We start from the raw sequence: 16999 nt of genomic DNA, 5'->3' as shown, positions 1-16999 counted from the left end.
CCTTACCTATTCTATTGAAAACCAATGGCTGTCTTTGAATTATACCCTCATATATAAATGAATGCATTGTAATGAGTCCTACAACAGCTTTTGGATTCAATTTCAAGGAATTCACGAGAGAGAAAGAGAGAGAGAGAGAGAGAGAGACGTGCAGGAAAGGTCATTCAATAACTGAGTCCTCGTTTACGCTGATTACAACCCAGGCATATACTTGCTCCATCTTAGTATTTATTCAGCCTCGATGGATGCCGAGCACTCATACATGTACTAACGCTCGCGCTGCTGCTGATCATCAGTGATCACAAGCAGCAGTGACTCATGCAGGCTCCGTCTAGCGCTCGTAGAAGGTGACGTGCTTGCCGTTGCGCGAGAAGTTGCCGCCGAAGCACCAGTGCTCGTAGCCGCCGTCGCCGAGGAGAGTGAAACTGCCGGACTTGAAGATGTAGACGTCGTAGTGACGGCTGAGAACGTAGTCGTAGGGTACGTTGATGTCCTGGTGGACGCTCTGCTCAAAGCTGGCGATGTGGGGGGGATTCACCACGATGACGTTCCACTTGGGGAAGGCGTACAGGAAGTGCTCCACGATGTCCTGCGTCACCTGGCCCAGGTCCTGGTTGGTACCTAAGCCAGAAGCGAATCCCTTCAGCCACTCCGACACTATACTCACAATCTCCGCGGGATCAAAGTCGCCGACGGCCAGCTCAGTCGTCAGCGCCTGCGCTGCTTGGGTGAGCTTGCGCGGGGCAGGTGCGCTCTTCCCTGCGTCTAAGCGCAGCAGCTGCTCAAACGGCAATATCTCATTCTTAGCCGGGTCGACGGCCTCCTGCTCCACTTGGGTGGCGCTCGCAGCCATTGTGATACCCAGCGACCTCAATCTCCCTCCCTCTCTCTCTCTCTCTCTCTCTCTCTCTCTCTCTCTCTCTCTTGCTGCTGTCTTCCTCTCTGCAGAATCCCTCCAGGCTCCGACCGATTTATAGACATACCTGCGGCACAACTTATGCAGAATCATGATGACACTATTCCAGCCAATAGCCGCGCCGCGTATGTATACCACGGCCTGCACATGCTCTATCCCTGCAGCTGTAGCTCAAGGCCGAATGATGACTTCCACGTGCAATAGTAGCGTGCAAGCAGGAACGGTACGCTACCACGTGAAGGCATCAATTCATTGGCCTTGCGCTAAAAGGACTACCATTCTTGGGAGTCGGGACTTGGACTCGTCTTCTGAAAAATTTCACCCTAAACTGTTGCCTACAATTTAGATAAACAGTGGCGCATCGCCTGCAATGCTCGAAATAAATATTTTTCTATAAAGTTGGAAAACCTTCAACTAGGGTAGATAAGAGGGTTTTTGACAACATTTAGATGTGTTTAGATAAGAATACGTTAAAATTTTCGTATATTTATAGGTTTTCTCTCTTTTAACATTTATTTTTAAGTTGGTTGAGAAGGGACAACAATAAATGCAAAGTGTTCAGAAAAGGAAAAAGATGTATGAAATGCTTGTTAACTGGTTAGTATTGCTATGTTTCATGTAAAGACCAAGCTATACTTATATGATCATGATTGTGTTGCATGTCCTCCTAGGCAATTAACATGATGCCTATGAATAAATAGTGATTCAATCAATGTGAAAGGTTAAACACAAATAATTTACTATCTTCATCTAGGGTGTATTTGTAGCCTTGTAATTTTATGTATTTACTCCACAAGGACCACTCCATCATTATTCCTTATAGTTGTATCGAATGATTGTCTTTGTATGCTCCATTTTGAATCCCAATGATCGAAATGTGATACCAACATAATAAAGAAATTAGACATTCTACTATCATATATATAAGAATCACAAGTAGAAAAAAATGGTCAAAATGTATAGTAATAGATCTGTTTCATAACTCATATAAGTGAGTTTGAAACAAAAGGAATTCTACGAATATTACTATCGAAAACATTTCTTATCTCTATTAATGAAATCTCATTCTTTTTTTGTGGAAATTGAAGGGAGGTGAGCCCTAAAGTGGAAGCACGAGCAGGAGCAAGAGTTAAGGTGGAAGAAGCAGAAGCAAGAGAGAGAGAGATTCCAATGTGGGAACTCTAACTATGTCGATGGGAGTGGAGTTACTACATCCATGTGACTTAGAGCGGGACTTCTGAGAGTCCTTTCTATGACGATAATTATCTTTCTTGCCACTTCAGCCACCTCTAACGCATGTAAACTACATGAAGCATAATTCTTTTTCTTGTTAATTTCTTTAGTCAAAAGAGCACTCTCTACATCTTTCAATTTCAGCCTATGAAGTTTGTTAGTACAGTTCGCAATGTGAAATACATCCCAAGACTCAAGTAAAGTGACAATTAGAAATCCTATAAGTCACCTCTATGATGACCAAAAGAAACCTCATCACATATATCATACATAGGGGTATTATGACTTGCAAAAAACTCATCCTCCTTGTTACCCTTTATAAGATATTTGTGAACTGCAACATCACAAGACTCAGCTTGCATCGTAAAAATAGCATTATTTTCCCTTTTCACAACATCATCATACCAAACCTTCTCACTAAATGCACCAAGAGAGTGCACATGATCCTCCATACTAAAATCACAAGCATATGAACCATAATCAAAAACCTGAGAATAGTCCATGTAGATAGTATTTTCCTTTGAGCTAGTCATTAGACAATCTACACCTTCATCTCCATCCTCAGTAGAATCGCTCTTGAAGGTAAGTGTGACATTCATCACCTTTGAAAATTTTTGTTCAGCTTCAATTCGGTTTATATCTTCGACCTATGTGGAATTATCCAAAACCTGATTTTTCAATTGTGCATAGAGAACTTTTTTCTCATCATGAGGTTCCAGAACAATCACCATCTTTGAGAAGGTGTGCATCGTGATATTTTTGTTCTTAAACAATTGCATCACCAAAAGATTCCCCTATCTCTAATTCCAAATAACAGTCACCCACATGTATAACAACATCTTCAAAATCTATCCAACTGTCTAAGGGTGACCCCTTTAGAGACAGGGTTCTCATGGTAAAGAGAGGTAGTCCCATGGTAAGGAGAGGCTCAATGATGAGAGGTGTAGACCCATGTTTTTGGGGGGAGATGGGGGGGTTTTCCCATGGAGGGAGATGAAGATGCCAAGGTGGACCACAATTTAGAGTTTTTTTAAATGAGAAGTGTGTTAGGGAGTAAGGAAAAGCATGTAAAATGAGAACCAAGGGTGTCAATAAAGAGAGTTGTCATAGACAAGAGAGAGATCGTAGAGATGGAAGCCAAAGTGTCAACATACTCAGAGGACACATGTTCAGAGCTTGTAGTGGGAGCATATAAAACAAGATGATATTAATGTCAAAGATGGGGCAGTAGTAGAAGATGTCAATGTCAAGAACAAATCATGCTCCTCATGGAAGATCACTTTTTGAGCAAATGTGAGAACCTCATATGTGGGGTTATAGAGGTTATAGCTAAGAAAGAGGTGTAGCTTTGCCTTTGCATGTATTTTCTTGTATAGATTTGGACAAACCACTTTATAATGAGGTGAGCTAAAAAAAATTTAATGAGATAGATCTGGAAGATGAACATACCAACGAGTGTAGAGTGTTGACTGGATTACATTGTGGATTTGATAACAAGGTGAGCTAAGATGGACCATACCAAAGGATGTATAGTATCAATGTGATTGCTTTGTGAATTGATGGATTGTGGAACTTTGAAGGTAGTATGCTAAAGTGACTACTTCCTTTGAGTAGTCTTTGTTTAAGCATAGTCCAAGTGAAATTCATAAAGAGTTCATCAAATTGGTCTTTGTGTTTCTAAACATCATATGCTTGTGGTCGATAAGCGATCAACTACTCATCCTAAAAGCCACTTTCTTGGATATATTTAATTCATTAGAAGAATATTCCCCACCATGGTGAGTGTGTAAGTTTTCTATCTACTAATCGAGTTAATTTTTTAGTAGATCCTTGTACACTCAAGTGGTAGAAGTATCATATTTTAAGGCTGAAAAGTAGACAAAATAATAATGGGTGTATTCATAAATGAGGATGAGAAAATATTTGTTACCGAAAAGAAAATTAATTGATATGGGACCACATCAATCACAATGCATGAGTTGGAGAGGAAAATAAGTGGATATGTTGACCAAGGAACACAAAAAATATGTGATTATTCTAAGAATCCATGTCTCACAAAACTATAATTAGGCAAGAGAACAAGGAATGCCTAATGCAAGCTTTTTATTTTTTATTTCTTCAAGGACAAGATTGGAAATGTGATAGGAGTTACTCATTCCATCTTTAACTTGAGTGGCTAAAATGAGATTGGAAATACAAGTATCCTCACATTGTATTTCCAAGCCTATGGACAAATCCTCATCACGTACAACTTTTCACTTCTCAATGAAATGTGTTGCTAACTAACTGCCCTTCTTGCATGAGACAAACTTTTCCAAAGTAGTAACTTGATGGATGCAATCTTCTTCTCATAAACATCCTTAAATGTTTTCCAAATGAGATTAGAAGTACTTAAGTTGTGTACAATTTTTATATCTCAATCATTACAATATGGAATGATCTTGATCAAAACATTTGAATCTTTCTTCTTTAATTCTTTCCAAGTGAGATTATAAGTACTCAAGTTATGTAACATTTTCATATGTCAATCATTGCAATATAGAATGATCTTCATTAAAGTAGTTTAATCTTGCTTCTTTCATGTGGGAAAGGCTAGGTTATTTTGTTTTGTTAGTTTCTTGTATGCACCATCAATAATGGGTCATAAGGTTACATACATGAGGTAAAGCCACATCTTGAAGCTCCAAGTCTAATACTTGGTGTCTATCAACTTCTCCATCTTGTACAAAGGAGAAGAGATAAAAGAGGATAGAATGACATGTCTATTTTTCTGACATATGATGGTAAATAATGTTTGGATTAGTATTACCTTGTTGTAAAAAGAGAGAGCTAGAAGAGAAGCATTTCAACTAGTATAGAATGTTGGTATACTACTCTGATACTATGTGTGAAAATAGAGAATAGAGAATGTGAGAGTGTAGTAGAAAGTAGATAGAAGACCATCCAATAATCATTAACCAAATGTACAATTCATGAGGTAGTACACTATTAAAGTAGAATCTAGTCCCAAGCCACAAATCACACTAAGGACTAGACTCATAAATCTCCTCCAAAGAACTAGCACTAAATTTTATACAACGAAGTGAAACAAGAGTGTACCCAAGAAGCACCGATCACAAAGAAGTCCTCAAGGTAAATGTTAAATATTTTCTAAGAAGCCATTAGTTTCCCGCATCCAATACACCTTTCCATAATCCCCTATTTGACTAGGCGAACTAGCGTAACAAGATACAGGCCATATACCAATGTTTAAACCGACAAAAATATTCATCTAAAAAAGTATCCCCATCATGGTAAAAATGTTTGTATACACATCTCCAAAGATAAGTTCATATTTGCATGGTCTAAGGGAGGCTTTGTGACACATTTATCAATGCTAATAGCAATGCATGCAGGTAAATTAGTGATGCTTACAGAGAAAAAAAAAGGTGGCATGCCTACCATCTTTCCAGTCCCATATGCTAAACAATGTTTCATAAAGCAATTATAAATTGAGTGTACATTGTCATTAAAACATGTGCATTATGAGATGCTAGAAAAAAAGAGTTGTTAATTCAATATTCAACTAAATACAAGATCAATGATGACAACTCATAGAGCTACATGGAATGATAGAGATGAGAGTCCAAAACAAACAGACAAAGATATCTATAAATATCGTAAAATGCCATCTAACACAATATTAGTGAGTTTGGGGGAATCTCCCAATTCCCATTTTTTGAATACTAAAAGGTGGCACCCAAATAACATGCCCATAAGTTTCTCAAAACCACATCACTACAACAAAAAGGCCTCATAGACGCACTTTTAGACGATTTTTGAATATAGAGAAAATCTTACGGGCGCGTCTATCCGCTCGTCTATTTGCGCGTCTACCGTGTCGCGTCTATAATCACATGTATGAACGAATTTACACGCAAAAATAGACACGCAATAGACACACATATACACGCGTGAATACATGCGCATAATAAACCAAAATCGCTATTTATTTAATTCATTTTGCACGTCTATTAGCGCGTCTATTTGACAGTTAGACGGGCATATAGACACACTTATAGATGCGCTTTTACAAGCACCCATAGATGCGAATGGAAAACAAAAAATCTCCTTTATTTAAAAAAGATATTTATTTTTTAAAAATTTTGAATTGTCTAGCACGTGTATAAGCGTGTGTACTCTAGAATGTAAACGCGCATATAAATGCGTATTTTCTACAATTTAAACGCGTGGATAGACGCCCAAAACAGAACTGGAAAAAAAAAACTAGAGAACCACATGCTCTCTGGTTTTTTTTTTTCCCCTCCCATACATCAAATTGTGCATTTGGGAAAAAGACAATGGATATAAAATCACGAGAATTGAAAATAAAAGTCCATGTATTCATTATAGATCAAAAGCATTTACATGGGAAGTTTAAGTGCTTGCGACCTAAAGCGTGGCTGCAAGCAGTAGGCTCAAAGATGGATCATACATATACAAGAAAACAAGGTCATAGAGGAGGTATGGTCCTCTACGAATCTAAAGAAGAAACATCTTCGCTAGTACCACCATGGCTACTAGCGTCGCTATCCCCCTCCTCGCTATGCTCCACATCCGGGTTCGCCTACACACACAAAAGATCAAGGTTGCTTACATAGACATGACTTTTAATAGGAAAGTAAGAAAAACATACCTTCTCTGGCTGTCAAATCCTCATAGCCCGGTTGTATTGGTCCTCAGTGAGACCCTTCTCATAGAAGTGAAGCCATGTGGCTACGCGGTTATGGCCTCGATGGTAACCTACCTCTCTAGGAGTAGGTATTCTACCAACGATAGTAGTCTGCAAAATAATTATGATATATACAAAAAATTATGAGACACAATATATTAGAACAAATTATATAAAGAATTGAAAGAAATATAAATTTTAAAAAACTAAAAATCAAAATATACTTACAAACTCTGCCTCCCACAACTCTCTACCGCCCGATCCGTAATGCGACAATCCCATGGTTTCCATTTGGATCCGTCGTACCTCTGCGTGCTGGCGACTCTTCACTTTCTCTGCTGCTTTCTTCTTGGATTTCTTCAACTCTATGCGGTGGCACATAGGTGGTTGGCTATAGGCTCCACGTTCCTCCTCCTGCCTCCGCAGTGAGTCCCTGGTACGTGTCATGAGGTGGGATCTTTTGTTGTGAAGCATATCCCTCACTTTTGTGCGTCCCCAATCATCCAAGAATCGCTGACCCTCAGGATTTGGGTACCTCCTATGGATTGCCCTCAACACCTCCTACCACAAGCCGCTTTTCTGCTTTTTGAAGGCAATGAAATAATCTTTATACGTCGCATGTACGATGCTCCTCATGTACGCCATTACATCCCTTCCTTCATCATCATGGAAGATGCAACCAGCATCTGTAACTCTATAGTACTGGCGTAAAAGCTCCTCTACGTGATCCACTCGTGAGGGTGATCGCTCCCCACCTCCTAGGAAACCCCCACACAAGCCTCGTCCTCCCCTTCAGCTCTCCCTCCTCCCTCTCTGTCGACTACCCTCTGCCTCGCTGGATGCACGTGCTTCTGTAGATGCTTGTGCTTCAGCCGATACACGTACAGGTGCTACACGTGGAGTACCTGCATATGGAGTACCTGCATGTGGAGTATCTATATGTGGAGTTTGGGAAATAGTGCCAAGCAAAGACGTCAGAGGCGTTCCAGACATGACACTGAACACCTCGTCCGCTGTGGGAGAGCGGCCAAGGTGTCTAGTCATCTCTCCCATGAAGTCTTCCCTACTACGAAAACCTCCAAAAAATGCATTGACCCCCCTACCAAACGAGGCCAATGTATCATTTATGCGATCTAAATCCGGCTCATTGCTAGATGAACTAGGATATGACATCTACAAAAAAAACACAGGAAAAAGACAAATTTTTTTGCATACAAAAAATAATATATTACCTACATTTTCAAAGAGCTTTCTTTAGACATTGAGCATAAAACTTAAGTACTAATGCTTCTCATAAACAAGAAAACTGATAAACACAAACATGGGATTTGTCACATTCATCATTGCAAAAATATATTGTTTTTTATCAGAGTTGGGAGAGCTCGCGCATGTATAACCGCGTCTAAATTGCAGATTCGACACGCTCTCAGACGTGCTCCTAAAGTAAACCTTCTGTTCAGCGCGTCTATATTCGCATCTAAGATGCAGTATAGACGCGCTGTCAGACGCATATTCCAAGTCAATCTGCGCGCGCTTGTATCATCGCGTGTAGATTGACCTGCACACATGCCAGCACATGCGATCTAAGACGCGCCCTTAGACACAATGAGAGGAAACATTTTTTCGCGTCTATACCTGCGTCTACACTGAAATCTAGATGCGCTCAGTCAGCTCATTTTAGTCTGACGACCGCCATTGATGATTTACAAAATGCAATACATAATGGAATCAAAAATCCTAATACACAGACAGAGCAGAGAGAGAAAGAGAGAAACAAAGAGAGAGAGAGAGAGAGAGAGAGAGAGAGAGAGAGAGAGAGTCACCTTGGGTGTTTGGTACGGCGGGTGGTGGCGCTTCTTCCTTCTCCTTCTTCCTCTCCTTGGTAAGTTACCCTCCCTTGATACTTGCTTGCTTACTTGCTACTTCTTCTTGTTCTCCTCTCTCTTGTTCTCTCTTTCGTCCTCTCCTTGGCTTTCCTTTTTTCCATTCTTGTGTGTTTGAAATGAAAGAAGAGTGAGTCATGAGGAGGTGAGGCATGAAGAGACTGCATGTCGGCTAAACTCAAGCTTCAGAACCGCAAAAAATACAGGAAAGGAAAGGCGCTGTTTGAAAAGAAATGATTTAAGTATGGTTTGAATTTTGATGTGTGCATCTATTTTTGCGTGTATATGAGCGTCTATTGTTCATGTAGACGTGGCTATACACGCAAACATAGACGCGCAAATAGACGCTAATATAGATGCGTACGTAAATGCGGTTATAGACACGCATTTAGGCTTTATCATAATTTTTTGTTTTTAAGATAATTTTTGATAGTAAATTCTTATCATAAGTTTTAATGTATTTATGATGATTTTTTGTATTTAAAATTGAGATCTTAGAATAATTAATATGCTAGCTTTAAGTTTTTATGTAAACATATGAATGACAAATATTTTGATGTTGTCATGAATTAGGTTTAATCATGTCATCATCATCACCTAGTGCGGTGCATGCTGATGAGTCAATGAGCACATCCTCAAGTGAGGATGAAACATTGTGTCTTCATAATCGAGATGCATGGCTACGACAAAAAAATAAATGCATGTGTGATCATAGTCGAGGGTGTATTTTTCAAGCACATCGAATTGCAATGTCACATCTCAGCTTCTATGGAGAATGGGACCGAGAAAAATCACCGGTATTCATTATTTTTTTTTACCACTAAGATTGATAGTCTATGTTACGAGAATTATATATCAACGTACATGAAACTCCCTTTTGTGGTTGAGCAGGATGCGGTGCTACATCCTCAGATGCTCCCTCCTGGGCATCGAGGGGCTGCAAAACGTCGACGCGAGGAGGCAGAGTCTTCAAGAAGAGTAGAGACTCACGACCATGAAAGTAGCCCTCATGAAATGCCCCATCAAGTCGTAGAGGATGAGATTTTGGACAACATGGTACAAAGTGGAAATGAAGTCAATGGATGTGCCTCGTAAGGTTTTGCGACATTTTTCGATTGTTCCACGTATAAAACTTATGTTCAAGTGTAAGTCTATTGGAAAGCTCATGTCATGGCATGCTAGTCATCGTTCAAGTGATGGAAAATGGAGGATCCCTGCAGACACACCGGGATGGCAACATATAGATAATTTGTGGCCCGTTTTAAAAAAAGAGCCAAGAATTTTGAGATTTGGTTTAGGTATGGATGGAATCAATCCATTTGGCATCAAAAGCACATCATACAGTGTATGGCCATTGGTATTGGTGAACCATAATATTCCTCCATCCATGGTAATTAAAAAGGGACATGCAATGTTGTCCCTTCTGATTCTTGGAAAGCACAAGGGAAAAAACATGGACATTTACTTAGAGCCGTTGATTGAAGAGTTAGAAATATTATGGGAAGGTATTGAGGTGCAAGATACAAGTGCATCTGCATCCTCTAGAGATTTCACATTGAAGGCCATGTTGTTGTGGACCATGCATGACTTTCTAGGATACGGAGAGTGTTCAGGTACATGTATATAACTCTATATTTGAAATTCAAGACTTGAATCAATTGTATTTTATTAATTCACTTGTTTTTTCAGGTTTAACCACATAAGGATATCATGCATGTCCTATTTGCGGTCCCTCTCTAGTTTCCTCTAGGCCGGCACATTTAAAGAAGGTTATCTACAACAATCATCATCGATTTCTTCCTATTGACCATCCCAAATATGTTCTCCCTACTAATGGAATGACTCCACAATCTCTAACCATTCGAGATTGAAAGGAGAGATGGATTAATGCCGACAGTCACCCTCTACTCGGCATGAGTCGGTAAGAAGTGCATTTCTCTCCATTGACTTTAAAGTATTTAGCATGATGATTTATTTACATAATATATTGTTTGTTTGTTAGATTCTCTATATTTTTTCGTCTTCCGTACTGGATTGAACTCAAGATCAATCACTTGTTGGACCCCATACACATATTCAAAAATGTTGTATCTACATTATGGGATCACTTGATAGGGGCTCGTGATTCAGTTAATGTAAGGGAGGATTTACGTAACATTGGTCGCATGAGACGAGCGTGGCCACGCATTGGACCCAGAGGAAAGATTGAACTACCCCATGCACCTTGGATGTTGTCAAAAAATGAGAAAAAAATAGTGAATGAACAAATATATAGCTTTCGAACACCCACAAGATGTATGAGATGTCTCAAGGGAGCCTTCATAAAGAAAAAGAAAAGAGGTGTGGAGCAACTATCTGGTTTGAAGTCCCATGATTGGCACAAAATGATTCAAGTAAGGGTATCTCTAAAAAACCATGAATATAGTAATTAGTGGAGTAACTATGTGTAAACTTTGGGGTATGATGACTTTTTCCTCAACTAATCATTTGATCTATGAATATTGTTTACATTCAGTTCGTACTTCCTACTAGCATATCCCATTGTGTATCCAAAGATGTACGTGATATCTTTTATAAGATGGGAGAGCTTGTGAGGTGTGTATACATTGTATTTTTTCATTATATATCTTTGAATTTCTATACAAAAATAAAAAATTCTCAAATACATCCTGACAGATATGTGAGCGCGAAGGAAATTGATCTAAACACATTGCAAGATGCTCGAGTATTATCTGTTGAGGTGATTTGTTTGGTGGAGGAATTTTTTTCTCGATCCATTTTGACTACTCAATTACATTTACTCGTATATTTGATTGATGAGATCGCACTTTGTGGGGCAGTTCATGTAAGGTGGATATTTTTTCTTGAGCGCTTCATGAAAACCTTGAAAGATTTTGTGAGGCAAAAAGCACGGCTTGAGGGAAGCATGGATGAGGGTTGGTTATTAGTGCAATCATCCCTTGTTTATATCTCTGAATATCTTGCTGAAGTGGATCCCTCTCAACCACAGCTACGGAAAGATGATGAAGAATTGAGGATGACCTCTATAGTACCTCAAGGAAAAGGAATGAGTAAAGTGCTAACAAAAGAAAAACTTCGTAAGTTAAATAGTTTTTGTGTGCTCAATAGTGATGTAATGAGAAAATGGGTGACACTATATAATGAAGCAAGGCCAAGAAGAAAAAGCAAAAGACAAGAATTTGGCACTAGATATGGACGTAATGTCTCATTTCCAGATCATCCAAATGCGCTCCCACATCAAATTGATATAGATTGGTTACATGAGGAAATGGAGAGAATGGAAAAAGAGGAGGAAATTAATATATCTCAAGAAGAGTGGGAATACGCATGAGGTTGCTTATCAAAGGTGAGACATGCTATCAATTAATTTGTTTATATAAGTTTTATTTTATATAAATAATTAACATGTTTGATCTTTTATCTTTTACTACTAGTGCACATTATTCAATGCACTTTGGTGTGAGGGTAAACATCTTCGAACTCAACATATAGATGAAAAGAGAAATACCCAAGATTGTGGTGTCATTGCTCACTTCGAGGATACCAATGGTACCATGGAAGGTTATTGTGGCTTGATCCAAGATATTCTGAAGCTTGACTTCAGATGATTCTTTATATATGTACTGGATGTGAAGTGGTTTAAAGAAGTGGTAACAAATGGTGAGCATTGCACAATCAGACGTCATCGAAGTGGTTTTGCAATCATTCACTCTACAAAATTTCACCAAAACAAGAATGACACATTAGTACTACCTCAACAATGCGAGCATGTATATATGCAAACGCTTTTTTAATATGTATATATGTGATACATATACATAATATAATAAGTATTTAAGTTTCTTGCTTTTTTTTTTCAAATACAGGTTGTGTATCATCTAATGGTAAACAATAACCGATGGTGGTATGTCATCCCTATATCTAATCATTCAAAACCAATATATGGTAATATTACTGACATGGAGATAGCAGATGACAATCCAACAATTAATAATGATGTGCATGATGACACCATAATGGATTATATGCGTGACATAGTACAAGATGAACCTCGCGAGGATGTTCAAGGAAACGTAGAAGAAGACAATAATGTGATTGTCGATGATATTGATGAAGTTATTGAGAAATATAGCAACACATCTGATAGTGGGATAGACTTATTTGTTTCGTTAACTCTTGGTAACATAGACCTAGAAATAGATAGTTTAGCAAGGGCTGATCTCATTGAAGATGAGATGGATCATTCAGTGTAACATACTTAATTTGCTTAATGATTCAATGTGTATTCTTAATTCTATGGTTTTTATCATGCGTACACATGCATACTCAATAATCAATAGTCAAGTTTAAAGCTAAATTGAATTTTTCATAATAAAAAGGAAGTATTTTTTATCATCTTCAAGTAGAGAAATTACGAGATACATATTGCAATGCTTGCTACTAATTGTAAGGTTTTTGTCGCCTGCCGCTAATTACTTATATCAGGCTTGTCAACTGGAGGAACTGCTATTCATTAGAGAGCAATGAAAAAGTAATTATTAACTCTATTTTTTTAATTCAATGATTCAATGTGTATTCTTAATTCTATGGTTTTTATCATGCGCACACGTGCATGCTCTAGAATCAATTTCAGGTGGTTAAATAATTATTAACTTTGGTTTTTTAATTATATTAATTCCAATTTTAGATGGTTAAATAATTACGCGTCTGTTAGCATGTCTATATTGGCGTCTATTTGCGTGGATATATAGACGCAAAATTCGCGTCTATTTACACGCACTTTTACACGGACATATAGGCGCAATGATAGACGCGCCCGACTTTGCACGTCTAACATGCATGTCTATCCTCGTTTCTGTTGTAGTGCATGATGTGACTTATCATTGGAAAGCACTTGAAAAATGGACTCTATTGAGCTATAGAGCGCTCGATTTGGAGTTATAGTGTTCAAGTTATGACAAATCCAAATATTTGACCACGTGTCCCAAACTTATGGAAAATTCCCATATTTTCCAATATGGTCTTATCTATAGAAAGGATGAGTAATATATCTAAGGAAAGATACATAGAAATAGCATGCATAGATCCTAAGGCTAAAAAAGGAAATGATGTGTACTCCATGAATGCAAGTGACTATTATAGATCCTTACCATTCGAGAGCTTGTCCCAACATAAAATGGAGCACGAAATAGAATCTACAATACAAACTATGAAATATTAATTCATAATATATTATGCATTTAAAAAAAAACCAAAAATAAGAAAGAGGCATGACATATTAGACCACTACACATATGTAATCTATCAATGAGTGTAGAGAGACTATGTCTCTTTGCGTACCAAGTCTCCAAACCTATAGAATGGTAGTTTGTGATAAAGTGCTACAAGGAAAATAAAGTAGTATCATTAGAGATAAAGGTATTAGTACAAGTGGTATTCCAAATAAAAAAGTGAGAAAAACCAAAAGAAAACCTACAAAATCTTCCAAATAAGTGTTTTGGTCACCACTCCCCCAGATGATGCTCAATCCCTGCCTCTAACCGTGCCCTCACTACCTTCCCCCAATCTTATCACCATCATCTTGGAGAGTCTATGGTCTCCTCCTCAAGTCACTACTAACCCTCTGTATTCAATCACTTAGGCTTTGAAGCAGCGCTTTTGATTGCCTTGTGCACACTTGATCATCTATGGGACATGTAAGTACACATACAATTCATCATCCTCCTACGAAAAACCTCTCCACTGCCATAGGTACTAGAAACTCCTTGTGCAAGGATGCTACAACATATTCCTTTCTCTCCTTTGGTATATTTTTTTAGTGGTGTTTAGATTTCTTTTCTTAATATTTTTCTATATTTTCTATAGTTGGACTTAAATATACTTAGCAATCCAAGTATATTCAAGGATATAATAATGTAGAATGAAGCATTTGTTTGTATGAGTAATTTTAATAGTTACTTTAAAGTATTGAAATAAGAAACTAGGGTAAGAGTTTAATTTGAAACTTTAGGATTTAAAAATATTATTTATTTAAAACCTTAGATACATAAAAGCTATAACTCAAAACTCATTTTCACTTTCATTCTCTACTTCCCTAAACTTGTGCTCTCCTTTCTTCTCTCTTTGTGTGCCATGGCTACCACTTCTACCTTCGCGGTATGGATTAGCTCCACATGCTATGCACACATAGGAGACCAGATATACCCTAGGTTTTGCGCAACCTTTAGTCTAGGGAGCTCGCTTTTCGTTGTAGACCCTAGCTCTAGTATACTGGCATCGTTTTGTGATGTAGCAAACCCTCTCACATGATCTATTCCAGACTCTACTCTCAAATGGGTCTCCATAGATTTCTTATATAGTTTACGTGTTGGATCAAGCCATGCAAAGGTAATAAATCGAGCCATCGTGCATATGAGGTGGCATCTTTGTGCGAGAGCAGTGTCCATCTTATCCGACCACCCCACCACGATGGATCTCGTCGAGTGCAAGGCAGCATTTGCCATATATATTTTGTGCACTGAGGTGCAAGAGGATAGTGAGGATGACATTATCACACCCTGTGAGTCATAGCTAGGGTGTTTCGAGAGGGACCCTGAGGAGATCAGACTCGATCCAAGAGTAGAGGTAGCACAAAGCTTAGCCATTGTGCATCCACCTCCTTGCCATGTTGAGACACCGATAAGTGATGAGCCACCCCTCCCTTCTCTCCATGCTATCATCGTCAAGGGGGTGGAATATTTACTTATATAGGATGTACCAAAAGTTTTGGAGCTAAGAGAAGAAGAACTATATTGTATCATGGTGTGTGATACACTTGATAATTTTATAGATTTTGATATACAAGATGCGCCAGCACATGTTGATAAGGTTGCTTAATATGATGGCACGAGTGTTTATGATATCTTTGCCATTGTGAGCATCCAAGAGTAGATTGGGAATGCAGCGGCATAGTATGAGATCTCAAATGAGGAGTTCAAGGGGTTGCAAGAAAGCATTTTGAAACCTCGACCCGACTACGTAGTATCTTCCTAAGAGAGAGACGAGGGTGGCCCAATTGTAGGAGCAGACCTTGATGCTCCATTACAATTGCAAATAGATGATGTAGAGAAGGTAATGTTATCAAATTCGTGCAAAAATTTACCAGTAGGGCCTCTAGGGCATCGAGAGTATGTGTAAAGAAATTTTTCAGGATCAAGCCCCCAGAGCAATCTTGGTCAAAGGCTCATGTTTGGGGGCCTAAATCTTCATAGTGAGTCTCACACAGTGAGTATGACACTGAACTTGTATCATACAGGACATTGTCTGTATAGATGAATTTTCATCTAGACAAGGTGGCCGATCTGGTAGCCAAGGGTGCATGACTCAGCATTGAAGGATTATATCGGCTAGCTTGTGAGTGACATTATTGTATTCCATAAGACATACTCACCAAATGAAAATCAATATTTTTTTGGATTTTCGTGTAATATAGTTTGTCATAAAGCACTACGTATACCCTAAATTTGATACGTAGTGCTTTATCGAGTTCGTGCACAAAATGTATTCATTCGAACGCATGTAACAATTACTCAAAGACATAAATAAAAAAAATAACAAGTGAATTAAAAACATAAGACGTGCAAAAAAATTTGTATTCATATTCATAACATTCTACATGGGATCCATTACAACCACGGTTTTACAAAATCTCTTTGGAAGCTACATTCTATATATGTTCTGGTAGTACATCCCTATTGTTGTTGATCTCCGCGAGGACTATCCTTCCATCACCAAAAGGACCTCACTATCCACAAATCCCTATCGGTGACGGTGACTCTTCTTACATGTACTGCTACATAGATCGAGTCTCCGAACAAGTTGATGAGGTAAGCATTGGCAGCTTCCTATAGTGCAAGGAGGGCTTGGGCAGTCCAGTGATCGGGTTGTTGCAAGCGTGATCCATCTAGGAAGTGCCCCCTACTATTCTTAATGAGTATGACATCCAGAATCTTATACACTAGCTTTTGGAATGGATCCTTTAATGGTATTAGGAGGTGCGTGGTTTTCTGGTAATGGTGGATCTCATGACGAGCCATTGTGCATGGCTTCCATCAACACTTGCAATATTGGCATGGTGGAGGTGGAGCTAAGGGATGTGGCGTGTGCATAGGATTTCTAGGGGGTGTCTCCGGGCCACTTACTTGGTGCATGCCATGTCCTCTAAGAGAGAAAACTCAAAACTCAAAAGTGAAATGT

The sequence above is a fragment of the Lygodium microphyllum genome, chromosome 13 (assembly GCF_053477565.2).
Source record: "Lygodium microphyllum isolate KBCC chromosome 13, Lygodium_microphyllum_v1.1.10, whole genome shotgun sequence".
NCBI lineage: Eukaryota > Viridiplantae > Streptophyta > Polypodiopsida > Schizaeales > Lygodiaceae > Lygodium > Lygodium microphyllum.
This window is presented reverse-complemented; position numbering follows the sequence as displayed.